The 26,969-nt window shown below is 42.8% G+C and overlaps 1 protein-coding gene across 6 annotated transcripts in view; it reads right to left on the bottom strand.

Annotated features, from left to right (window-relative positions):
• FARP1 (FERM, ARH/RhoGEF and pleckstrin domain protein 1) overlaps nucleotides 1–20,397 on the bottom strand; it is a 349,582-nt gene extending 329,185 nt beyond the window's left edge. For 3 of the 6 annotated variants that reach the window (XM_073348154.1, XM_073348112.1, XM_073348123.1), the window contains exon 1: nucleotides 19,841–20,393. The gene's annotated coding sequence lies outside the window, so the exon portion shown is untranslated. Of the gene's footprint in view, nucleotides 1–19,840 lie in introns of all 6 variants that reach the window. The other 3 variants (XM_073348144.1, XM_073348134.1, XM_073348104.1) reach the window with 3 other exon arrangements.
• Nucleotides 20,398–26,969: the final 6,572 nt, after the last annotated feature.

Below are 26,969 nucleotides of genomic sequence, written 5' to 3'. Positions count from 1 at the left end.
ACGCATACACACACACACAGTATAAGTTTTAAACAAACAATTTAATACTGGTACACAGAGATGATGATTGTGAAGCTTGGTTGAGGTGGTGAAGTCAGAGGGTGGGATATTTCCCAGAGGATGCCTTACTGCTAAATGAACTAGTAGTTGGCTGAGCCCTTAAGGGTTAACTCATTGTTGTTAATGTAGCCTCACACTCTACAAGGCAGCACGAATGGACGGAGGGGAGACAGCATGGCAGACAGAGACACACACACTCTCTCTGTTAAAGAGATGTGCATGGCTCCTTTAAGTATGCTGACCCCACTCCAAGTACACTGCCTTTTTAAGTTAATCAGCAAGCTGAGATGGCAGCTGCTGCCAGGAAGCTCCCTCCATCCTGAGCCCTGTCATGTGTCCCCCCTGCTCTATGGAAGATGTGGTAAGCAGGATGCAGGAGCAGAGGGAAGGGGGACACCCTGACATTAGCCCCCCTCTTTCCCTCCCCCCACTCCACACAGCAAGCGGGAGGCTCCAGGGAACAGCTCCAAGGCAGAGAGCAGGAGCAGCACATGGCAGCGGGGGGAGGGACAGCTGAGCTGCTGCTGCACAGGGAACTTAGGGGAACAGAGAGGCTGCCGGTCCACCCTGGTTCCAAGCCCCCACCAGCTAGCTGCAATGGGCTGCTCTTCCTGAAAGCAGTGGACAAAGCAGACAGCTGCCAAATGACATTATAAGGGAGCACTGCACAACTTTAAACGAGCATGTTCCCTAACCGATCAGCAATGTAACAACATTCACCAAAACAACTTTAAGTGAGGAGTTACTGTACTCTCTGGCCCAAGACTCCTACTTCCATCAGTGAGATTATGGGTATGTTTGTTTTTTTTCCCGGGGAGTCGGAGGGGGGAGGGTGTTGCGCACCATGACGAACCTGCAGCCTCACAATACATTAGTTTCTGCCCTAATTAAAGATAATAGGCCCTCATTAATATGGTATGTATATGACTATGATGTTTTCATGCGCTCTCTTTTTGTGGATTCTGGAGTGACTGAGGTCCAAAGCGTGATGCACATGCTCATAAGCAGATTGGGCAGACAGTCACTGGTGAGCATCTTGGTAGCTATAGCAGGAGGACGCTTTTTCCTTGCTGCTAACAATTGATTATTTCTGTCCTCTTCAAAGACTTGGAAAGCTTTGAGTGTTGTGTGTTGCCATGCTGATCTATTTAACGCAGCCTTCTCAAGATCATCTGGTTTTATTGCACCAAAGTGTATGCTGTTCTTGATGCTATCCCTGTCGCACTTTCTGGGATGTCCTTGATTCAGATGTCCATATGCCAATTCTCCATAGAAAATTTTTCTGAGGAGTTGATGTTCAGCCATCCTAATGATGTGCCCAACCCAGCGTAGTTGGGCTTTTATCAGGATGGCCTCTTTGCTTGTGGCATTTGACTTTTAGAGAACTTGCAGGTTGGTAATTTTGTCCTGCCAGCAGAGCCCCGTAACGGCGCACAGAGACTGCACATGGAAGGCTTCTAGCTGTTTGATATGCTGTTTGTACGGTGTCCAGGTCTCACAGCCACAGAGGAGAGATGTGAACACAAAAGCATTGTAAAGTTTTATTTTTGCTGAGCGGGTTATGTTGTGGGATTTCAGGACTCTATTGCCTAGCTTTCCTAGTGACTGAGAAGATTTCTGTATCCTGTTAGTGATCTCTTTGTCAAGAGATCCATCATTGGAGATGTTGCTGCCAAGATAGATAAAACTATCAACTTGCTTTACTTGGATTCCACTAATGGAGATGCTTGGGGATGTGGCACAGAGTGGTGAAGATGGTTGATGCAACACCACAGTTTTGTCCAGGCTGATTGTGAGGCCAAACAATTTGGATGCTTAAGCAAAGCGATCTGCAATGCACTGGAGATCTCCCTCTGGGTGTGCTTGGAAGGCACAACCATCTGCAAAAAGTGCTTCTCTTAGCTGTGGTTTGTTACTTTTGTTTTTGCTTTAAGACTTATAAGATTGAAAACTGAGCCTTCGTGTCTGTATCTGATGTATATGCCTCTGTTGAGCCCATTTGTAACATGGTTGAGAACTTGGGTGAAGAAGAGATTGAACAGTACAGAGGCAAGGACACAGCCATGTTTGACTCCATTTGAAATGGGAAAGGAGTCAGGGAGCTCGCCATTAAAAAGTACCTGACTTTGCATCCCCTCATGAAATAGACAAACGATCTTTACCAGTTTTGGTGGGGCATCCAAGTTTGCTGCGGCTCATCCATAATCCTGCTCTATTGACCGTATCAAATGCTTTTGTCAGATCAATGAAGACACTGAACAGATCCATGGTTTTGTTAGGTACATCTTTTCTTGTATTTGCCTACTACTGAAAATCATGTCTATAGTGCTACGACCAGGTCTGAATCCACACTGAGTCTCAGGTAGATTGGCTTCTGAGACAGATGAAATTAGTCAGTTCAGGAGGACATGAGCAAAAGATTTTTCCAGCAACAGATAGGAGAGATAACTACTGTGGAATATCTCAGACCATTTTACTGCCCTTATTTTTAAATAAAGGAATAATTATGGCATCTTTGAAATCCTGTGGCATTTCTTTGTTGTCCCAGATGTCAGTAAGGATCTTCTGGAGTATTGTTACCACCTTTGGACATGTAGATTTATATATTTCCACCGGCATTCCATCTGTGCCCAAGGACTTTCTGAGCTCATCATACTGATTGCCTTTTCTATTTCTTAAAGTGAGAGTGGTGAGTAGAGGTGGTGCTGAATAAGCTTTTGAGGCATCTGATTAATAGCACTTGTTTCAACTCAGGATGGCCTGTTCAGTAGCTGGCTGAAATTGTCAACCCATCTCTGTTCCATGCTATGTTTGTCTTTGATGACTGTCCTGCCATCAGCCGTCATGAACGAACCTGTGCCCACCTTTAAGGTCCATAGACTAGCATCAAGAAATCAAAGAACTTCTCTGTTTCATTTGTTTCTGCAAACATTTGAGCGCCTTCTGCTACCTTCACCCACCATTTATCTTGTATTAAACATAGTTGTCTTTGTGCCTTGCTTTGCAGATGTTTGACTCTCTCTTTGAGGTGGACTGAGTATCATCTTGCCAGATTTGGAAAGTCCCCTTTTTTCTTCAAGGGTACTGTGATTTCCTCATCATTTTCATCAAACCAGTCATAGTGAGCACTTTTCTTCCATCCGAGGACGTCAGTTGCAGTTTTTTGTACTGTGTCTCTGAATTCCTCCCATGAGACAGGGTTATCACCAAGGTTGGTTTTTAGTACACTTTGTAGCTTGTCTCAATAGGATGAATTGTTTAGGTTAGCAATATCAGTGGACATCGATTGTTTTGGGGTGTTTCAGTGGATACAATGTATAGATTTAGTATTGACCTAATCATTCTATGATCCGTCCAACGTTCTGGCTCATGGCTCTGATGATCCTGACATCCCTTATGTCACACTGTCAGACAATAATGTAATCTATTAGATGCCATTGTTTGGATCTGGGGTGCATCCATATATTTTTATATTTGTCTGCCTGTCTGAAGAGGATACTTGTAATTGCAGGCTACGTTCTGCACACTTGCTTGGGAGTAGGAGACCATTTTCGTTCATTTTTCCCCCATGACACCTTGCCAGTTATTGTTATCTTTATCTATTCTTGCACTGAAATCTCGTAGGATGATTAGTTTGTCACTTTGTGGTGTTGACTTGATGAGAGAGTCAAGACCAGAGTAGAACCAACCCTTAGCTTCAACAGGGCTTGTTAAGGTGGGCGCATATGCATTGATGATGGTAGCAAATGGAGACTTATTTATTGGTAACCGGAGTTTCATGAGTCTTTCGTTAATGCCTACTGGAAAGTCTTCAGGACACTGCAAGAGTTTGGTCTTGATGGCAATTCCCACTCCATGGATTCTATCTTCATTTGGTTCTTTTCCCTTCCAAAAGAAGGTGTAACCCCCCAACCAGTTCTGTAATAAAGGCCTCATCTGCAATCTAGTTTCACTGAGTGCTGTAATGTCAATGTCATACCGAGCTAGCTCTTTTGAAAGGAAAGCTGTTCTTTCAAATAGAGAGGTATCATTTTTGTCCATCATAGTCCTGATGTTCCAAGCAGCAATCTTTAGGGCTTTTTTCGTTATCTTTGGTTTCCGACCGCGTTGAGGATGATCTGCCAGCTGTGGTAAACTGGCAGGATTTAATTTGGGAAGGCAACATTTGAGGCACCTTTTCTATCCCCTTCTTTTACAAAGGGAGAGCAGTGCAGTCCTAAAAAGGGCTTCTGTATCACTTGGAGTGTTGCCAAGCTTCCCTGCTGCCCTTGGGTCAGGGATGGGTGACCAACGTCCCAGGACACCTGCGTGCAGGCTTGTGGCTATGACTGCCAGTAATCATCTTCATCTGTCACTTTGCCACTCCCCCATCATACAGGACTTTTGAAGAGAGATGTGCATGAATGACATGTGCGTGAGGTTGATTAAAATGGGAGATTTCAGAGTAACAGCCATGTTAGTCTGTATTCGTAAAAAGAAAAGGAGTACTTGTGGCACCTTAGAGACTAACCAATTTATTTGAGCGTGAGCTTTCGTGAGCTGTAGCTCATGCTCAAATAAACTGGTTAGTCTCTAAGGTGCCACAAGTACTCCTTTAAAATGGGAAAGTCGTTGCACTGGGACAATCCCATTCTCTCGGCTGCTGAAGCTTGGCCCAGTGGCACAAAGGTTGTTATAACTGGAGGCTTCTTTAGCTGCAGTGGATAGCCATGACTTCTGTAGTGCCCCATCATGCCTTTTGCCTTCCACAATATGTTGCTGCACTGCTTTTCAAGCCGTTGGACCAATATATGGTCTCTTTCACCTTGGCTATCAGAACAGTCGTCATATGCTTGTGAGGGCAATCCCCTAAATAACCGTCAGTTCCACACTTCCAGCTACCCTCATTAATATTTAAAATATTATCCTGTTAAAACAGAACACATTGCCTCAAATATCTGTGAAAAATAGTCCAGAGGGGTTCCCTTTAATGCAAAGGGAATGACAGAAGGAGGCAAGGGCACCAACAACTCTTTATTGGAAGACAGGAGACTTATCTGGTAGAATAATTCTTCTGTATGATCAAAAAAGTGTTTGGTAATATCCTGAAAGATACTTCCTACAAGGAATATAATACATAATTTGAAGCTGGAATTCTGTGATGTTCATAGCAGGATTTTTTAACCACGTGGTACTCCAGAATAAGTAAAAAGAAAAAAGCTTCAACAACAAAAAAAAAGAGATTACTATGCAATATTGAGTTTGCTATCTTATATCCTTCTAAATTACACATAGGACAAACATACAGCTTGATACCTGGTGCTCAAACACAACATCTAAATTATGTTAAAAAAATGCAATTTAATTTTACCTAGACATCCAAACCCTTGATTTCCCTCCTAGATTTTCAGCCCTTCACCACTTAGGTGTGAGAAAGCTGGAGGATCAAAATGTTAGGTTCTTCCTGTGTTAATATTTGTTAAAAATAAACGAACTGACAGCCAACTGCGTGTTTCTATAATGGCAAAAGCTTTTAGCTATAAAATTACTAAAACCCAACAAAAAGTAAACAAATTGAAAGCTGCTTCCATCAAATTAATCTCTTCAATAAAAAGAAGAGTTAAAAGTAGGTACTATGGATAGATACTGAAGAAATGTGCCACAGACCGCAATAACATTAGAAAGAAAATGTATGCTGGTTTCCAAATCAATACATTCATATACACACACACACCCTCTACTCCGATATAACATGGTCCTCAGGAACTAAAAAAAAACTTGCCATTTTATAAGTGAGACCACATTATATCGGGGTAGGTAGAGGAACCACTCCCTACCCCAGCTCACCTCCTCTCTGCCTCCTCCCACGAGCGTGCCGTCGCGTCTCCACTTCTACCTCCCTCCCTCCCTCCAATCAGCTGTTTGGCAGGGAGCAGTTCCTCTGCACCTCTCCGCCTTTACTTGCTCCAGCCCCCCCGCCCCAGCTCACTTCTGCTCCGCCTCCTCCCACAAGCAGGCAGCAGCTCCACTTCTCCCCCACCCCAGGCTTCCCACGCAGCTGTTAGGGGGTGTAGCAAGTAAGGGGGTGGGGGGGGCGCAGAGGAACCGCTTGCAGTAGCACGAATTCAGATATAATGAGGTAAAGCAGCCCTGCTCCCCGGAGCGCTGCTTTACCGCTTTATATCCAAATTTGCGTTATATCAGACCGCATTATATCAGGGTAAAGGTGTGTATATATAGGAGGTACTACTGTGTGTGTGTGTGTGTGTGTGTGTGTGTGTGTGTGTGTGTGTCCACACGCACACACACACACAGTAGTACCTCAGAGTTACGAACACCTTGGGAATGGAGGTTGTTCGTAACTCTGAACAAAACATGGTTATTCTTTCAAAAGTTTACAACTGAAAATTAACTTATTACAGCTTTGAAACTTTACTATGCGGAAGAAAAATGCTGGTTTCTCCAGGGTTTTTCTGTTTTTGGTCTCTGCCGCTGCCTGCATACTTCCAGTTCCAAACGAGGTGTGTACTTGACTGGTCAGTTCATAACGCTGGTGTTTGTAACTCTGAGGCTCTACTGTACTTCAAGAAAGAAAAACATATTACATGACTAACCAAGTTAGGCAACATCAAATAATTCTAATGACATGAAAACTCATGAGGGCAGAATATGTCATATCAACAGAATTCCTGATCTCTGTTAATGACTCTCAAGCTCTGAACCATTTCATGTTCTTTATAGTTCTTGGCTCACACATTACTTTAGTAAGAAAAAAATAAAAATCCTTTTACTTATGTAGATATGGTGATTAATTATATTTTCTGAAGTTTAGATCTTTTAATAAGAACTACATTGTTAGATTTCCCTTTGCTCATCAAGCATCATAAAATTAAGAACGTATAATGGCTGCCTCCCAGAACTATAAACAAAAGCACTCACCATGTGCAGGTAAGCTTTGATTTTTATTGCAAGTAGAACCTTAGCTTATATCACACCCTTCCCACTTCCCAGCCCCCCAAAAAAACAAAAAAAACCTGTCAGCTGTGGGGGAGTCAGTCAAAAAATAAACTGCAAAATTGTAGGGAGAGGGACGAAGGGTGAAGAAACACACAAAAGGATTCTGGTTACCTTAGTTGCAAGCTAATTATATACTGGGTAATCCCCACACAGTTTCAAAATATTCAAAAGGTCAAGATTTCATTTTTGTTTTTCATTTGCAACTGTCAACTCTTATTCCCTAGGGAAAGGAGCATGAAGTTCCCCCACAGCACACATGGTTTATATGTTAAGGATTACAGCCATTCGGGCACATACAGCCATCAGGCACCATTAATCCAGCCCACAAGGATGAGCTGTGTAATGTCCTCAGTACACCTAAAACAGAAAAACAGCTTAAAGAAATCTAGGTGAAAAAAAATTAACAAGCAGCCTTCATAGTTTATTTTGCAGATTTTAAAACTCCACAGATATGTCACCAACAAAATAGCTCCACTGAATTAACATTCAGCAAAGGATTCATTTCAAATCCCTTTCATTATGTGACTAATTTAAAAATAGAACTCCTTTCTTCTAATGCATTAGTACACTGATGCAGAACACAGTTTAGCAGTACTGAAAGCAACAGGCTGCAAAGTGATCCCTTGTGCACACGACCTGTTTTTAAAGAGGAAATATTCTGAATGACCCACAGAGTACTTAGACGTTTCCATCATGAACCCAAAAACTACATATACAATAAAGTATAATCCTCAAAACAATAAGCCCGAACTATTGCTATTCCTCTCTCAAGTCTTCAAGAGCATAAAGAATTTGATTAAACTTCCCCAACATGAAAAGACTAAATAAACACTGTAAATTAAACAAAAAACTATGCTGATGTGCTGATGATCTAGTTGCAATTACTTCCAACTGATCTGAGTTATTATTGTGCCCTCAAAGCTTTAAACCTCACAGAAAAAGGGTCATGCTTTACTGGAGGAAAACCAAAGAAAGAGTTGTGAAACTTGTCTTAAACTCATTCAAAAGTGACCAAACTAGCTTTTCTTTCTGACAGGTTCTTATTAAGTTTAGCTCTGAAGTCTACTACAGAAACACAGCTACTCTAGGATTTGTCAGCAACAAATGTGTTTGCACTTGGATGTAATCTGATCATTAGTTAAAACACACTAATTATAAATAATTACATCATGTTTTCTCTCATGCACAAACCAAAGACATGGGGGGTGGGGGGGAAAGAACTTGAGAGTGTTTCTTTTTTCTAGTTAGTATCATATAACCAAACTCTCATGCATTTTGTGTCCTGTAACTCACGCAATTAACTCAAAAATTAATCACTATTAAAAATATTAATCGTGATTCATCTCAGTTTTAATCACACTGTCAAACAATAGAATCCCAATTGAAATTTATTAAATATTTTTGGATGTTTTTCTACATTTTCAAATATACTGATTTCAATTACAACACAGAAACAAAGTATACAGTGCTCACTTTATATTATTTTTATTACAAATATTTACACTGTAAAAATGATCAACAAAAGAAACAGTATTTTTCAATTCACTTCATACAAGTACTATAGTGCAATCTCTTTATTGCGAAAGTGCAACTTACAAATGTAGATTTTTTTTGTTACATAACTGCACTCAAAAACAACACACTGTAAAACTTTAGAGCCTACAAGTCCACTCAGTCTGACTTCCTGTTCACCCAACGGCTAAAACAAACAAGTCTGTTTATATTTATGGGCGATAATGCTACCCGCTTCTTATTTACGTCACCAGAAAGTGAGAACAGGCGTTCGTATGGCACTTTTGTAGTCAGCATTGCAAGGTATTTACATATTTAGATATGCTAAACATTTGTATGCGCCCCCCCCATGCTTCTGCCACCATTCCAGAGGACATGCTTCCATGCTGATGATGCTCATTAAAAAAAATAATGCTTTAATTAAATTTGTGACTGAACTCCTTGGGGGACAATTGCATGTCTCCTGCTCTGTGTTTTACCTGCATTCTGCCATATATTTCATGTTATATGAGTCTCGGATGATGACCCTGCACATGTTCATTTTAAAAACAATTCTGCTGCAAATTGGACAAGACACAAAGAAGGTACCAATGGGAGATTTCTAAGGATAGATACAGCACTCGACCCAAGCTTTAAGTGTCTTCCAAAATCTGAGGGGGGTGAGGTGTGGTGAATGCTTTCAAAAGTCTTAAAAGAGCAACATTCCGATGCAGAAACTACAGAACCCGAACCACCAAAAAAGAAAAATCAATCTTCTGCTGGTGGCATCTGACTCAGATGATGGTAATGCAAATGCATTGGTCTGCACTGTTTTGAATGGTTTTGAATGGCAGAACTCATCTTCAGCATGGATGTATGTCATCTGGAACGGTGGTTGAAGCATGAAGGGACATATGAATCTTTAGCGCCTCTGGCAAGTAAATATCTTGCAACGCCAGCTACAACAGTGCCATGCGAATGCCAGTTGTCACTTTTAGGTGACACTGTAAACAAGAAGCAGGCAGCATTATCTCCTGCAAATGTAAAAAAACATTTGTCCGAGCAATTGGCTGTACAAGAAGTAGGACTGAGTGGAGTTGTAGGCTCTGAAGTTTTACATTGTTTTATTTTAGAATGCAGGTTTCTTTGTACATAATTCTACATTTGTAAGTTCAACTTTTATGCTAAAAAGATTGCACTACAGTACTTGTAATGAGGGAATTGAAAAATACTATTTCTTTTGGTTTTTTTACAGTACAAATATTTATAATCAAAAATAAATATTAACAGAGCACTGTACCACTTTGTATTCAGTATTGTAATTAAAATCAATATATTTGAATATGTAGAAAACATCCAAAAATATTTAAATAAACGTTATTCTATTATTGTTCAACAGCACAATTAATCGCCATTAATTTTTTAATTGCTTGACAGCCCTACCTGTAACAATTTCCAAGTAGAGCCAGATAATCATTTCATTGCATGGGACAGCACAAGAAAGCAAGTATTAAAAAATAAACTAGGATACACACCATAGTTCAAGGCAACTGCACCTGTATTTCTCCTCTACAGTCCCCCCTCAAGGGCACCCACTTTAGGCAGAGATATGCGTCTTCCTCCTTACTACTGCTTCCAGGCTGCATAGCTGGCTGCCTATACTGTGAATTCCCCAGCAAAACCATAGCACCTAAGCAGGCCTGCTTTACTTTTCCCCTTTAAGACAGTAAACAATTAAATTGCCACATTTAAGTTACCAGCCAGCTCTTTCTCAGAAAGCACATTGAATCTTAAGGTAAAAGCATTACAGAGCAAATATATTAAGAACAATTAATGAAGCTACACATGTGCTAATAAGCTTACCAGAGATCAACCTCAACAAGGGCTCTGACCAGTGAGCAGTCCTTCAAACCCTACTCCGGTGATTTTCCTTTGATTACCAGTTCATCACTCCTTAGGCTCAGAACAAGAACACTCATAAATCTGAGTCCCTTCTTTATACAGTATGTTTTTTTAAAAAACCTGTCCTCAGCAGAAAAAAGGTGCCTCTGTCAGGGTAAAGCTTCAAAAGGCTGAATTCTTGCATAACCAGAGTAGACACATTTACATACCTCTGTTCCTCGAGATCTCCTGGGAAATCAACTTCACTTTAAAAGTTCATTCTCATCTCAGCCCACTGTCTCAAATAGTCCTTTGAAACTCATAACACTTCCCAAGGTTTACATTAGTCATGTCTCCTAGACAAGTTACATACAATCCCACAATAACCCATAAACATTTGCATTTGAATACAATAAGCTCCTAAAATACTTAAATTTAATTCACTAAGGTTTGTTCAGGATATTGCAGGAAAGTTGCCATACCTGTCACAACATTTACTTTAATTCAGCTATACTTGTCCCTGCCTCACTGCAGGAGGCTGGATTAGATGACCTACCAAAGTCTCTTCCAGTCCTACATTTCTATGATTCTATATTCTACTAAGGGAAAACACAAAGTAGAAACTCTTAATTCCTTCCTGGAATTTTCCTGTAGGAAAATACAGGGAGTCCTTATAGATTTTCAAGTATCCTCTGAGTGTCTTTTTATTATACTAACTCTAATTAATTCTTCAGGTATTAATTTCATTAAGCTAAATTTAATTTTACCTTTAAAAAGACAGAACTATTCTTTTGACTATTTTTTCCTCCAACTTCTCCAATTCACCAGCATTAGAGGTGGCAAATCACACTTCCCTCAATAAGCAAGAATTGTATTCAGATCACGTATTTTAAAATTTACTGTCTCCTTCACCTGTATTGTGAGTCTGGCACATAGTTGTTGGGGGATGGATCTATTTATTTATTTAAAATCACACTAGTTTCCCTAAAAGATTTTTTTCTACCCAGAATTTTCTTTTTCATGGCCCACATCTAAAGCTGTAATTCTGATTTCTGAGAGTCAACAGTATTTAAATGTATGGAACTTTTTTTTTGAGAGAGAGAGAGAGAGAGAGAGCGCGCGCATGCTGTAGAGAAATATAATGTGCGTTGTTTCCTCGGCTATATAAATTTCTTATGATAGCTCTGAATATCCTTCAAGTTTACTTGAAAGAGAAACTGTCATACACTAAGACTAAAAACATCCTAGCAGACAAGACAAATTCTTGCAGATACTGTCCCTGGCTTAGAGATCAAGAGGTGTGCAGCTCTTCCAGCTATTTTTTTACATGACAGTGGAATGAAAATGTAGTCCTAATATTTTCTTCCATTAATAGTTTGTTCAATCATCTCACCCATTTCTTTGCGCACTTGAATTACTCGTTTCATTTTTTCCCATTTGGTCACTATTCTAGTTTCCTGACATTAAATTTTCTAGGGATTACTTTAAAGAGAGGTGTAGTCCCAAATAGCTCACTCTTTACAGCAGAAGAAAGGGCAATTCTAGAATTTAGGGACTGATCCAGCTCCCACTGCAGGCAACAGGAGACTTTCCCCGACAGCAAAAGGAGCTGGATCAAGCCCTGTGTGTTTGGTTTCAAGTGTTTTACATGAACGGGTGATGGCTGCTCTCTTGGTGACACATGGGGGTTTGAATCAGGGTCCTCCAGGGGTAAAAGCATGAACTATATTATATTCCCGCTGAATCAGCACAGAAGGGCTCCTGTAACATGCACTTACCAGGGGTTACATGTCCGAATTCTCCATTTTTGCTCTAAACTGAAGGAACAAGACAAAGCATCTTTGCCTCACTTGCAGAATAGGGAGGAATGATTCTGACCTCTTTTTCATACCCACACTCCTCCCATATGATTCTGGTAAACTATTTATATCCACTGTTTGAAATGCACAGCTAGTCCATACCTTAGTAAACAATTAGGTAAGATGTAACCTCACTCTGCTCCACCAAATATTTTCTCTGCATTCATAGAGATTGGAATAGCTTTATTTTATTTGTTTTTCCAAGCAGAAAACCACCATCAAGTATCAGCTGCTAGTTGTTCCTCCAAAACTTGTTTGACCCCTGGAGCCTCACTGCAGGCAGAAACATTTCTGGGTATTTTATCTAATGCCTTAGTATATATTCATGCTCTCTAAATTAAAGCAGGAATTACATACAATGCATTAAAAAATGAGGAGTACTAACAAATTTATTTGGGCATAAGCTTTTGTGGGCTAAAACCCACTTCATCGGATGCATGTAGTGGAAAATACAGCAAGTAGATAGACAGATATATACACACAGAGAGAACATGAGAAAATGGGTGCTGCCATACTAACTAAGGAGACTAATCAATTAAGGTGGGCTATTATCAGCAGCAGAAAAAAAAACTTTTGTAGTGATAATCAGGATGGCCCATTTCAAACAGTTGACAAGAAGGTGTGAGTAACAGCAGGGGAAAAATTAGCATGGGGAAATAGTTTTTACTGTGTGTAATGACCCATCCACTCCCTGTCTTTATTCAAGCCTAATTTAATGGTGTCCAGTTTGCAAATTAATTCCAATTCTGCAGTTTCTCATTGGAGTCTGTTTTTGAAGGTTTTTTTTGTTGGAGAATTGCGACTTTTAGGTCTGAAATTGAGTGACCAGGGAGGATGAAGTGTTCTCTGACTGGTTTTTGAATGTTATAAAATTCTTGACGTCTGATTTGTGTCCTTTTATTCTTTTGCATAGAGATTGTTCGGTTTGGCCAATGTACATGGCAGAGGGGCACTGCTGGCACACGATGATATATATCACATTGGTAGATGTGCAGGTGAACAAGCCTCTTACGGTGTGCCTGAGGTGATTAGTCAATCCCTCAGACAGAGACAAACACCTACAAGATCTCTATCAAGCATTCTTAAAACTACAATACCTACCTGCTGAAGTGAAGAAACAGATTGACAGAGCCAGAAGAATACCCAGAAGTTACCTGCCCCAGGACAGGCCCAACAAGGAAAGTAACAAAATGCCACTAGCCGTCACCTTCAGACCCCAACTAAAACCTCTCCAGCGCATCATCAAGGATCTACAACCTATCCTGAGGGACGTTCCCACACTCTCACAGATCCTGGGAGACAGGCCAGTCCTCACTAACAGACAGCCTCCCAACCTGAAGCAAATACTCACCAACAACCACATACCACACAAAAGAACCACTAACCCAGGAAGCTATCCTTGCAACAAAGCCAGTTGCCAACTCTGTCCACATATCTATTCAAGGACACCATCATAGGACCTAATCACATCAGCCACAGCATAAGAGGCTCGTTCACCTGCACATCTACCAATGTGATATGTGTCAGCAATGCCCCTCTGCCCTGTACATTGGCCAAACCGGACAATCTCTACGCAAAAGATGTAGACTAACACAGCTACCACTCTGAAATCTGATACAATGCATTGTCTTTTCTTAGTTTGGCTTCTGTCACTGGCCTTGTCTCCAGTAAGGAAATTAGTACAGAGGTAGTTACATCACTGTATTTAACCAGAACAAACCCTAGTGTGGATACAATGGTCTTGTGTAGCTTACTTTGGTACATTACCAGATTAAGCTGTACCAGTGCAGAAGGTCTAGGTGAGGGGTTTGCCCCCCTGTAATGGCACTGGGTGCAAAGTTCCTTAATGTCAACAAGGCCTTTCGTAGGGCTTCCTCTTCTGGCAAGCCTTTGTTAGTACTGGGTTCAGTTTCTTCTTAGAAAGAAAAACTAAATCATTTGGAAGTGAAATCTTACAGGTCTGAAGCCTTTCCTGCATAACCACATTACCACCTCTTAAGTTTTGATCAAATAGATTCCTTTTAGGTATTTTTCAGCTTGTGATTTATTTCTCAATTCAAATGTATTAATAAATGCAGAACAGCGAGTAGTGCTCTCTTGCAATGCCTTTTTTTTTTTTTTTTTTTTTTAAATAGTGGAATCACTTGACTATTCTCTTTCATTAGGCTAGCAGCCCACCTGCTTTGTCCCTTTGTTCTTAAAGCTGCTGTTGAGGCATTTTCAGGATATCCTCTGCTTGGTTCAAGAAATAGGATATTTAATGCTCCCCTTCCATTATTTAGCAGATAAACATTTTTCAGATCCTCCCTTTTATGTTCATTTTCTAGTTCTTTTCAGTTTTCCAGTATTACTTATTTTTCATAGCATTAAAAATTATACTAGACATTTCACAAAGGACATGAAGATGTCCCCAGCACTAAAACATTTACAATAAAAATTTTATACAACACACAAGTGAATGCCATTAAACTGTAGAGTTGCAGAAATGCAGGAAGATTAAAGTTATAGCAACACATGTATACATTCCAGTGGTTATGTTAATATGTATTATTTATATATTAAAAATATTTACTATAAATATTATTGATTCACTCATTGTAGACATCACAAGATTAATTTTCAGGCCACAAAATTACAAAGTTATATATCCTATTTTCAAGCTTCAAACTAAGACCAAAGAACCACGACTAAGGCCCTGCATCATGGAACGTGAGGACAATCTGATGTGCCTGAACAGAGCCTGCTGGTTTCACTGGAGCTCCAAACACAACTATCTGTATACCAAAATGCTACACTTTGCAAGTTTGGGGTCTATGCTTGCAATTTCCAAACCCCACTACCCAACAATTAGTTAAGAAGTCAGTGCACAAACTGATATAAGGCAACTATATGAGAGAGAAGGGGATAGAAAACTGAAGAACCATCTAAAACCAGAGCTTTTCCGTTTTTTCCCCTTCTTGACAACATCCACATAAACTTTTTTTGGGTGTGCGGGGGGGGAGGGGAAGACACAAATTGGAGCCTAGGCTTCACATTTTCCTTTTGTTTAAAAGGAAAGTGTAAAGGAGACCAGTGCATTATGGAAAATTCTGTTCAATATTCTTATCACTCTTCTTTCTTACATTGTTTGCGATCTAAACTCTCCGCAGAATGGAATAAGGTAAATCATTAGCGATGGCATTTTCCATTAATTTAATTTTACATTGAAACCCTGACATACCAACTCATGTTGTTATTTGTTTGTTTTCCATATAATGTTTTGGGATGAATTAAGTTAATTATCAGCATGTTATCTTTCTGGTTTTCTGTTTTAAAATGCTGTTAAACATAATTTTTTCCACTTATACTTTGTGCAAAACGAACAGGGTACATACATAATTTAGGATGTATACTCCTTGACTAAAGGCCATGACTTCCCCTGTTCGTACATCACAGAGTACACAGACTGGGTTTTGTAAATCATGGTATCATTTCTAGCACTGTTAGATTGTGAAGAATATCTCAAATTAAAACAGTCTGAATGCCAACAAGGCTTATTCGTTAATGACAATGCTCATATGACAAATCTGCTGCAAGATTTTTACAGTAATACCTTGTGACTGAAGAATTATTATTGGGAGTCTATTACAAACTATCTGTTCATTCTGAAAAAGCTCAACATGGATTGTGCAACATTTCCTTTTTACTTCTATGTTATCAGCCAGTGAGAGCATGAGCCTGAAAGGGCAATTCAAAAATTAAAGCAAGACATTAGAAACATGGGCATAGTCTTCGCTCTTAGTGCTCTGTCATTATGGTAATTTCAGTGAGCCTCCACACATTTATTTTGGCCTCAAAGCAAAGTCAACGGAATATGCAGAGGAAAAATGAGAATGAACTCATCATTAAAGTTTCTGCCCATTTTTGCACAGTTGTACTAAATAATCACCATTTCACTTGCAACTATTCCTGAAGACCAGTGATATAATAAATCAGAAAATACAAACTCTGCAAAAATCTATCCAAAATATACATTTGTTTTAGATTTCAAAACTCAAGGATTTTCATTTGGTTCATTCCATTCTATATATCATAGTTATCTACAGACAACACTGATTTTATTTTATAGAATTCACTGACAGTCATTTTCAAAAGTTTAAGCAACCACAACTCCAAATGAAGGCAATAAAAGCAGAGGCAGCACCTCTGAAAAAATCAAGCCCTTTAACTTTATTTAGCTAGCTATCACACAAGACAGATGTTTTTCTCTTCCCAAAGCCCTTTTTTCAGGCTAAAAGATTAAAACAACTTTTCATTTCTGGTTTCAGACAATGCTTAGTTTTAAACTTTACTTCCTAAATTCCCTAAACAAGCATATCATGTTTTCATTTTCATAACCTTTAATCACAGATGCTGGAACTAGAGATGCTGGGGGTGCAGCAGAACACCATGGTTTGAAGTGGTTTCCATTATATACAGGGTTTACAGTTTTGTTCAATCGTTTTCAGCACCCCCACTATAAAATTTGTTCCAGCACCTCTGCTTTTAACCAGCTTGACTTCATTACAGCCAAGGTCTAAATTCCCATATGCAGTGGACCCTTGCCCCCATACACATTAAATGAAGAGACTGACCTAACTGACTAATTCATCTGCATTTCCATGGGCCAAACAATGACATTTTGCACAAATTTAAAGCTGACTGAGCCTGATGACCTTTATAAGCACCAGTAATTAGTCCCTCATTGGCTTCTTCACTACCAGAAAAGTGAACTTCTCCTTCAGCCCAACCTTAATTCAATAGTCAAACTTTAAATGTCAGAATCTAGTAAACACCCACAAACCCTTAAAACTATAAACCTTGACCTTTCAGTGAACTAAATCTACCATATTACCAAAACTTATTTCTGACCTTAAGATTTGTGTTTGGATAATGCCAGGCCCAAGATAATATAGAATTGCTAACTGTCTTGATTTCCAAAATGAAAGAATGATTTTATTTGTAAAGTAAAATTAATCTGACCTAACATCAGGGTTGGGAGGAAATTTTACTTGGTACACTAAAACTGTCTTATTAATATCTTTGTAAACCTACTATTGCATTAAGGAAAAAATCTTGTTCACTATCATTTCTAATTGGTATTCTATTCTTTGGACATTTATCAATTACAAACTGTCATAAGAGCTTGGTTACTAGTAGCTGGTTTTAAAAAGGTACGTTATTCATTGTGTAACTTTTATGTCAACTTCAAAAGGGACATTTTAAACTTGAAATGAAGTAATTTAAAAATAGTTTATAGTGCTATCCCTCATTCCCCTACCAATTTTTGTGGTTTTAAAGTCACATACTCCTGTTGTTTATGTGGGTCACTATCTTTCCATTATAATAATACTCGGTGTTACTTGTAACAATACTAGATAATAAAAGTTTCTTATTTCTGTCAAAAGACCTAAACTTAAGTGTGAAAGACAGGAGCTAAAAAGATATTTGGACAGAGTGCTGAAACTTTCAGATACAGTCTGTCTCTCCTAGGACATTAATCACGTACTTTTAACATGTTCTTTAATAACTTCCACTAAACCTTTTGCTACTTATCAAAAGACCCTTTTAAAAAAAGGCTATTTTCCACATCCCATCATGCAATTCTCCTATCTGATCCTGCAGTAAAGGTATAATTGAGAATTTAATTCATAAACACAAGGCAAAAATATTAAACAAGATAGTAACAGAGTATAGGTAAAGTAGGTCTCATTCAGAACAAGAGAAGAGATTGCTATTTGATAAGGGGACAGAAGAAAGTGAGGTTACCTAACAGCCTGGTCCCCAAATACCCACACCTGGAAATGAGGTTCAGTCCACAGAAACCACAAAACCCAGCATGCAATGCTCCACCTTGGTCAGCGCAAACAACTAACCTGCTTCACCTTAGTTCAATTTGGGTGAGGACTTCAAGATTCTGTCATATGGCCAATGTAGCCCACAGCTGAACATATTTTGTATAATCTGACCAATTATAAAACAAAGTATCCTCCACATCTCATCTGAATACTGAAATGTTGAAGAAAGCTTCATTAGAACAAACAGATTTACTAAAACATATTTTTTAGGTTTTTTTTTTTCAAAGATGTAGTCTAAGAATTGTATTTTGGTTGGATTAACTCCAATATCAACTGCTTCCTGTAAAAATAAATTGGAAGCAATACAAGGAGAAAAACTCTGCATACCTAAGAGATAAAAATAATAATGTAACAGCTGAGTGATACTGTTCCCTAAACAGTTATCTTTTCATCCCCTAGGGACTAATCTACTTGAAGGCAAGTCTGTAAAGAGACCATAACTGAAAAACACTAAACATTCCATTTATTTTATTTCAGCAATAAAACAGCCAAGTACTACACAGCTCCTAAGTTTGTTTTGTTGTTGTTTTTAAAACAACCATAAAAATTAAACCCTATTGCTCACAAATTACAGTTTGAAGAACCTAAATTTTTTATTAACATAAGAAACTAAACGCTGCTCATATGGAAATGAGCTCCTTTTACTTAAACCTTCCTTGGACAGTTAACGCACTATTAACATTGTTCAGAAACAGTGCAGAACAATAAACTTCATCTCTAATTTTGAAACTGGCAGAACTTCTGGCTATAAATATATATATTCCCCAGAGCTAGAGGGAAAGGAGGCCGCTGAAGTCACCACATATTTTAGTGCTATCTGCAGGTGACCATTTTGCCTTTTACCATACATGAGATTACCTGCACTTCTGTTATGCGTTTGCTCAAGAAGACATATGGGAGCGGGGAACCGGAGGGTGAACACACTACACTAGATACTGGGTGAATGTCAAGCCTGCTTTAACACACACACGCACACCCCAGTCCCAGGCATGGCCATCAATGGCTGGATGTGCAGATGCATGACAGGCGGCGACGCCTATCACACCGAGGATTTGGGAAGGGGGTGGGAAGGCCTTTCAATAAAGACACCAAAGCGCCTTACTCCCCCAGGGAGCCTCCCTACTCGGGTCGCGCTGCTCCCGGAGCGGGGCTCTGCACGCGCCCCTCTCACGGTCAATGGTCTACGTGAGCGCGGCTCTGCCCCCGTCGGTCCCACCCCCTGCTCAGCCCGACCCCCGAGCACATCCCGCCAGGCTAGCAGCAGCTCCGCACCCGCTCCGGGGCAAGGGGCGGGGTCTCCAAAGGGCCCCCGCATCCCGAGGCTGCAGCCACGGGGGGTGGCCGCCACGCAGAGCCCCGGGCAGCCGCCCCCTCCTCCCACGAGCAACTTCCCGCGCAGCGGGGAGCAACCAAAAGGCACCAACTTCTGCTCCGGCCGCAGCCCGGCGCTGAGCAACTGTGCGCCGGCGGGGCCCCCGGCGGATCGCAGGCGCTGCGTCTCTCCCCCGCGGCCAGCGCCCCGCTGCAGGCACCGGCTAGGGCGAGGAGACTCTTTCCACCCACCCGGCTACGGTCGGTCCTCACACCCGCAGGGGCGCAGCCCGCCCGCCGCCGGGGCCGCTCGGTGCAGTCACCTCCCCCCCCCCCGCAGCCCATTGTTCCCCGGGCGGCTCTCACCGTGCGCGGCGCTGGGGCTGCTCGGCTCCCGCTCGCTAGGCTCCCTCTGGCTGGCGCAGGAGGAGTCGGGCTCGGCCGCCGGAGGTCCGAGCCATTAAAGGCTCCGCGGGGGGGAGGCGGCGGGGCAGCAGTGGGGCAGCTGGAGCAGGGGCGCCATGTCCGCCTGGCTGGCTCGGCGCTGAGAGGGCGGCGGCGGCGGCTGGGCGCGGGGGAGAGGGAGGGACCGGAGCCCCGCTGCCTCCTGCAGACCGGGGGAGCGGGAACTGGACGCCGCTCGCTGCTGCTGCCGCCGCCGCCGCCCCTCCCCTACACCTGCCCCCTCCCGGAGGGGGACGTGGAGAGAGGGGGGAGGAGGAGGCGGCGGCCGAGAGCCCCCCCCAGCGTTCAGCAGCGCGCCCTGCCTGCCACGGCCGCTCTTCTCCGCCCCTGGCGCGGCAGCCCGGGGCCCGCAGCGCCCGGCGAAGGGGACTCGTGCCGCCCGGCGGCAGGGAGAGGCCAGTTGCCTCTTGCCGCCCCAGGGGGCGGCGGCGCCTGCCCGTTGTTGGCGGGCTGGTTCCTGAGCAGCTGGGCGCTCTAGGGTCCGAAGTGTCCGTCTCCTCTCAGCCCTCCCCGGGCATCCAAGGGGGTGGGGAAGGCTCCCGGCTCCGTGCCCGCGTTGGCTCTGTGCCCTCCCCCCCGCGCCCTGGAGAAGGAGGTAGCAGAGAAGGGGTTAAATGGGGATTAACTCCGGGGCGCGGTAACAAAGAGCCGGTAACACGGGAGAGGCGGTGTGAATGGAAGGACTGGGGCGGGTAACAAAGCAGGTTTCCAAGCCATCCCCTGCCTGCAAGGAAAGCACTTTTTAAGGGAGGCAGGGGTTGGTCCGCGAGTGAGGGCTCTGGGGGGTGATTGTCACGGAGCCATCTCTGAAAATATTTAGCTCCTTTAGAAGAATATTGATTTAGGCACCTGCGGGTTTGAGCATTTGCCAGCCTTTTCAGATTGTTGATCAAGAATAGCTACAAAAATCGGGGCCCCAATATGTAAGGGCTAGTGTGCTAGGTAGGAGATCCAGGCGCATCTGCTCAGAACAGGGGCTGAGGTTTGCTAAGGCAGAACAGAAAAGGAGCACTTGGGGCACCTTAGAGACTAAGGTAAGGTGAGCTACGGGGGGGGGGGAGAGAATAATAGCTCACCTTACCTGCTCACTCTCCTTACAGTGTGTATAGTAACACCTATTGTTTCATGTTCTCTGTGTATATAAATCTCCCCACTGTATTTTCCACTGTATGCATCCAATGAAGTGAGCCGTAGCTCACGAAAGCTCATGCTCAAATAAATTGGTTAGTCTCTAAGGTGCCCCAAGTCCTCCTTTTCTTTTTTGCGGATACAGAGTAACAGGGCTGCTACTCTGAAATAAGGCAGAACAGTTGCCCATTGCCTGGAGTGGGGCCCAGGAACCATCCTCCAGAGCAAACCCTACAGCCTGTTCAAAATAGATACTCCAGTTCCTGGTGACTCCCTTAATATATTGTTTCAGTAGATCCATGCAAATCTAGGAACCCATTAAAAGCACTAGCTTTTAACACTGAAAGAAGGCCACACACTGCAATGCATGAACAGATAAATGCCAAATTTATCAAGAGGCATGGCCCCACTCTATCATTCCCTAAATGCCTGTCCAGATTAGTCAGAGGCTTCAAAGAAACAGAAGAGGATGGATGTAGGGGTAATATACTGACATTTTCCATTGGCTGGTAAGTAACCTACTTTTTCTCCCTCATTAAATAACTTAAACAGATCACTAATTCTATAGACCTAACAAGTAGTAATAATCTCCACTTAAATGGGGATTCAGAGCTCTCCCAAAGAGGCCTCCAGTCTAGCTACTGACTTGTGAGGGGAATGTTAGTACATTATTATACATATTTTAGAAAGGGAGTAAATACACAAAAGATCCCTATCTCTGGTTGAAAGGGATGTTAAGGCTATGTGCTACCTGCCTGCAAATAGTAGTTCTTAATATAGAGAACACAATCCATTTAAATGGCCTCGGCCCTGAGGTGGATTTTACAGATTCCAAGGTCAGAAGTCTGACCTCTTGTCTACCACAGGTCATTTACTTTCCCAAAATAATTCCTCGAGTATGTATTTTAGAGAAAAATCCAACCTTGATTTAAAAATAGTCAATGATGGAGAATCCATCATGACCTATGGTAAATTGTTTCAATGGTTAATTAATCTCACCCTTAGATTGCTCTTATCACTGACCTGTCCTCTTCATTATTTACTACTCCTCCAGTTTGTGTGCAATCTGCAAACTTTTATCAGGGATCATTTTATATTTTCTTCTAAATCAGCATTTCTCAAACTGGGGTCCATGAGGGTACTCCAGAGGGTCCACAAGTCATGTCTGAGCCCGCCGTCCCCACTGATCAACTCCTCCTTCCTCCCAGTGCCTCCTGCATGCTGTAGAACAGCTGTTCAGTGGCATGCAGAAGGAGCTTGGAGGAAGGAGGAGGAGCGGGGATGGGGCATGCTCAGGGGAGGGGGTGGAAAGAGGCAGGGAAGAGGAGGGGCAGGGGCAAAAAGTGGTGGGGATGGGGGTGGGTCAGGGACATAGCCTGGGTGGGCCGTGGCCAACTCACTTAGCATCCAGGCCCAGCCCTGGCTCTGCTCTGGCCCCAGCGCTTGCTCCAGAGAGTGGGGTCAGGGTGCGGGAGCTTGCTCCACCCACCTGGTGCTTCTTCTGGGGCCAGGTGGGAGGAGCAGGGCAAACCCCCGCACCCCGACTGGAGCAGCAGGCAGGCGGAGTAGGGCAAGCTCCTGTGTCCTGACCCCACTCCCAGGCTGGAGTGCTGGTGGGGTGGGTGCAGTGGAGCAAGCCCCTGCACTTCCACTCCACACCCCAGCAGGAGCGTTGGGCAGAGAGGGTGGGGGCATGGGAGCACCCATTTTTTCTGAGCCCCAGGTTGCCCCAGTGGCTAATTCTTCACTGGGAGAAGGGCAGCCAGCGGTAATAGAGGAGATCTTAAAAAAAGGTAGGCCCGGCACCTGTGGGACCCGGGCTCGGCGTGGGGCAGTGGGACCTGAAAGGAAGCCAGGAGCCATGCGTGCTGGAGAGCAGCATCTCCTTCCAGAGCCAGGTGTATGCCCAGGGTCCTAGAGAGCCTCTGGCCAGAGGGTCCATCCATTGCTCACCCCAAGACCAGCTACAGGGGATGGAGGCACCCCCATCCCTCCAGCCCCCCATAATTACCTGCCCACCCGAAGTCAGAGCCCACCCAAATATCCCATGCTGGCTATGCCACTGGGGTGGGGCCTTGGGGAAGTGGAGGCAGGGGGCCTGGGGCTGAGCAGGGAACTTGAAAAATTTTAAATCAAAATGGGGGTCCTTGGCTTGCTAAAGTTTGAGAACCGCTGTTCTAAATCATTGATGTAAATGTCCTTGGAACCTCTCACTGTTCCACCCATAGACTCCATTTTCCGCATGTCAGACTTCCAGCTGCTCCCGTGATACCTATCTGAATTATAGCCCCAGGATCTAACAGAGTTCGGGACAGAAGGCTGTGTGCAAGCTGGGTACAGCTCACCATCTGTCAAGCCTAGGACAGCTGTCACATAGCTAGAGCACTGTTTAGATTTCATTCAGTGCTTTTTAGGCTGCTCTGCCATACCTGGAAGGTGCAGAGGAGCCAGCAGGGAGACACTGCAGCTAGGCTCCAGGAAGTTCTAACACCCTTCTAAAAAACCGGCCATGAGGAGGATGGAGGTTGGAGGGAGATCACTGCTCACGCCTCCTTAAATTTTGACCAGAAAAAATCCCCTCAGGCAGATGTGAAGGCAGGAGCTGTAAAACTTGCTGACCCCACACTGCCACAGAGACAGAGAAACTGGAAGCAAGCAAGAGCTGAGATGGTGTGGCCAGACCCTGCAATTCCAAAATTCAAATCCACCTCCATGAGCGGCAGCAAGAGGAGAGCAGCCAGACATCAAGAATTGTGGGAAACAGTGTACAAAAAGCATCATGTCAGATAAGTGGGTGCATAATGGAGAGATTTTATCCAAATCACTTTCTTCCCTTTTCCCCTTACTTTCCCCATCCTTCTTCAGGGACCCATCTTGAAATAATACGGTCTCATGAGAAGTAGGAGCATGTGACAATTTGTACCTTTTAGAAGATTATGATGAAACTTGTAGAAAATATGCCTTGTGAGGTATCATGTGAAAACTTATGATTTGCTGATTATTGTCTTAGTAAAATATGTGTGACAACATTGTATGTAAAGTTATAACATTCCACTGTGTGATATTACTGAGACATGTTCCAACGTGTTCTGGTGGGCAGTCACAAACCAGTTCCCCAGAGCCAAAAAGCTAGCCAACGCCTCAGCCAGGTGTCAATAAGATCAAATGGACCATCACCTGATTAAGTGGGCACTTTCCAACAGGAGAGAAGATGTGGGCAAAAAACAAAAATCTACATTTTGACAGAAGTAACTTGAGATTCCTGTCCACCCAGACTGTTTCCTGAACCTCAACTGGAAATTAGTCTTGTGCAAGAGAAATGACTGTAAGGGGACATAGCAGATGCCCCAAAACATCTCTCCCTTTCTCTCTACCACTGGCATCAACACCTGAAGAAGAAAGGAAGCGGTATTAGACTGGAGGAAGATCCTGACTGAAAGAGTCAGCAAGTAAGATTGTTGGAAAGTGTGATGAGACAGACTTTTGCTCTGAATTCATTTAGGTCTTAGTTGTGTTTTTACTTTTTATTTCTTTGTAGCCAATTGTGACTTTTATGCCTCATTACTTGTAATTAATTAAAATTTATCTTTCCATAGTTAATACATTTGTTTTAGTGTTTTATCTAAACCAACATGTTTGGATTGAAGTGTTTGGGAAACTCCATTTGGGGCCTCCCTTTTTCCAGCCCTTCGGGGAGGCCCACAATTCTCCAATTGTTTCTCCTTGATCTTTCCTCAAGATTATTAACCTTCTTCTGCAGTGTTTTAATAATCCTTTCCTGTTATATTCTTTTCTCATGATTAAACATGCCCATTTTTTTAACGTTTCCTCATAGGTCAAGTTTTCATAATTTTTGTTGCTCTCCTCTCTCCAATTTGTCCCCATCTTTTCTAAAGTATGGCACCTAGAAATGGACATAGTACTCCAGCTGAGGCCTCACCAGTACCAAGTAGAGCAGGACAATTACCTCCCCATTAAAACACCCCAGACTGATATTAGTCTTTTTGCAGCTGGATCACATTGTTGACTCATTTAATTTGTGGTTCAATATCACCCCTAGATCTTTTTCAGTAGTATTACCTCCTAGCCAGTTATTCCTATTGTGTAGTTGTACATTTGATTTTTCCTTCCTAAGTAAAATACTTTGCTTTTGTCTTTATGGAATTTCATCTTGTTGATTTCTGACCAATTCTCCCATTTGTCAATGTTCTTTTGAATTCTAATCCTGTCCTCCACAGTGCTTGCAGCCTATCCAAGCTTGGAGTCAGCTGGAAATTTTATAAACATCCTCTCCACTTCAAGACATTGTGAAAATATTGACTAGTACCAGCCCCATGCCGGACCCTTGCGGGACCCCATTAGATAAACTGAGAAGGCTTAACAGCAAAGAAATGGTGGTCCTTCAAGACGTGATGCAGATATGTATTCCAAGTAGGTGTGTGCATGCACCAGAAATTTTTACCTAGCAGTGCCCATAGCCACTCCCTGGCTATATAAGGCAGGCTCCCCTGATCCCCCTCCATTCCTTCACACCAAACGTCCAGAGGAAGGCTCTGACACACGAGATAGAGGGTGGATCATAGACTACACATCTGCATCACCTCTAAAGAATAAATTACAGTAAGTAACCGTTTCTTCTTCCAGTACATATAGATGTGTATTCCAAATAGGGGTACTGCTCACTAGTAACCTATCTAGAGGCAGAGCTCAAAGTCTACCTGAGTAAGGATCGCAGACCCTTCTTCCAACATTAGCATCTGCTCTGGAAGAAGCAGTGATTGCGTAATGGTCCGTAAATGCATGTATGAATGACCATGTGGCTACCCTACAAATGTCCAGTATTGAAATATCAGTGAGCAATTCCACCAGCATAGCCTGTGCTGTTGTCAAATGTGGCCGTCTCTGCGGAGGAGCCTTAGCCAACCCTATCTCATATGCAGCCTTGATACAAGACGTTATCCAACTAGAGATGGTTTAAGCAAAGACTGCTTGACCCTTCATGCGGTCTGTATGAGATATGAACAGGAGAGGTGAGGAACAAAATTATTCAGTCCTGTTCAGATAGAAGGCTAGACAGCATCTAATGTTTAGCATATGGAGGCATTGCTCCTCCGGGTGGGAATGCAGCTTAGGGAAAAATAAAAGTAAATATACTGCCTGGTTCAAATGAAACAGAGACCAACTTGGGTACAAACTTTGGGTGTGGCAACAGGAAAGGACTATTAAGAGCTGTCCAACAGATCCTACTTAACAGTAGGAAGCCTTCCACTAGGATGGTCTACTTGGCTAAGTGGAAAAGGTTTTCCATATAGTCCTTGGCCCTTGGGACCCATTCAGCAGAGGCTTCCATCCAGGATACCTTAGAGTATCTGTTACACCTTCAGGAATCAGGAAACTGAGCTGCTGCTCCAGAGTGCAGTATGCAGGCAGGTGCTCGGAGTCCGACTCCAGCAGATTACACTCCAGGCCAGGTTTCAGTAGCAGCTCGGGAATTTTCTTTCCCAGGCTCTGAACTTGCAAGCTTGTTCCAGCCAGCGGGGAGGGAGAGGGGAAAACAGCATTCACCACCTCCTACTGTAAATGACTGCCCCGCGCAGTGGCAAGTAGAGGCAAGGGGTAGGGACAGTCAACTCACATGTGCCAACTTTAAGATGCAAAACAGGCACAGTACAGTATTTGCTGGTTTGTTTTTGTCTCCACTGCTGCCTGGTAGCTTACTTTCGGTACCCATGGTGTCCAATTGACCAGTCAGTCTGTAACTCTGATGTTCATATCTTTGAGGTTCTACTGTACTGAAAGTGACAGTCTCCTACCATGAAGTAAAGATATTTCCTGTGATTCAGTAGAATGGCCACATGGAAGTAGGTGTCTTGAAGGTCCAGACATGGTCCAGTCATTCTGA

This window comes from Lepidochelys kempii, chromosome 1 (genome assembly GCF_965140265.1).
Source record: "Lepidochelys kempii isolate rLepKem1 chromosome 1, rLepKem1.hap2, whole genome shotgun sequence".
Lineage (NCBI taxonomy): Eukaryota > Metazoa > Chordata > Testudines > Cheloniidae > Lepidochelys > Lepidochelys kempii.
This window is presented reverse-complemented; position numbering and strand designations above follow the sequence as displayed.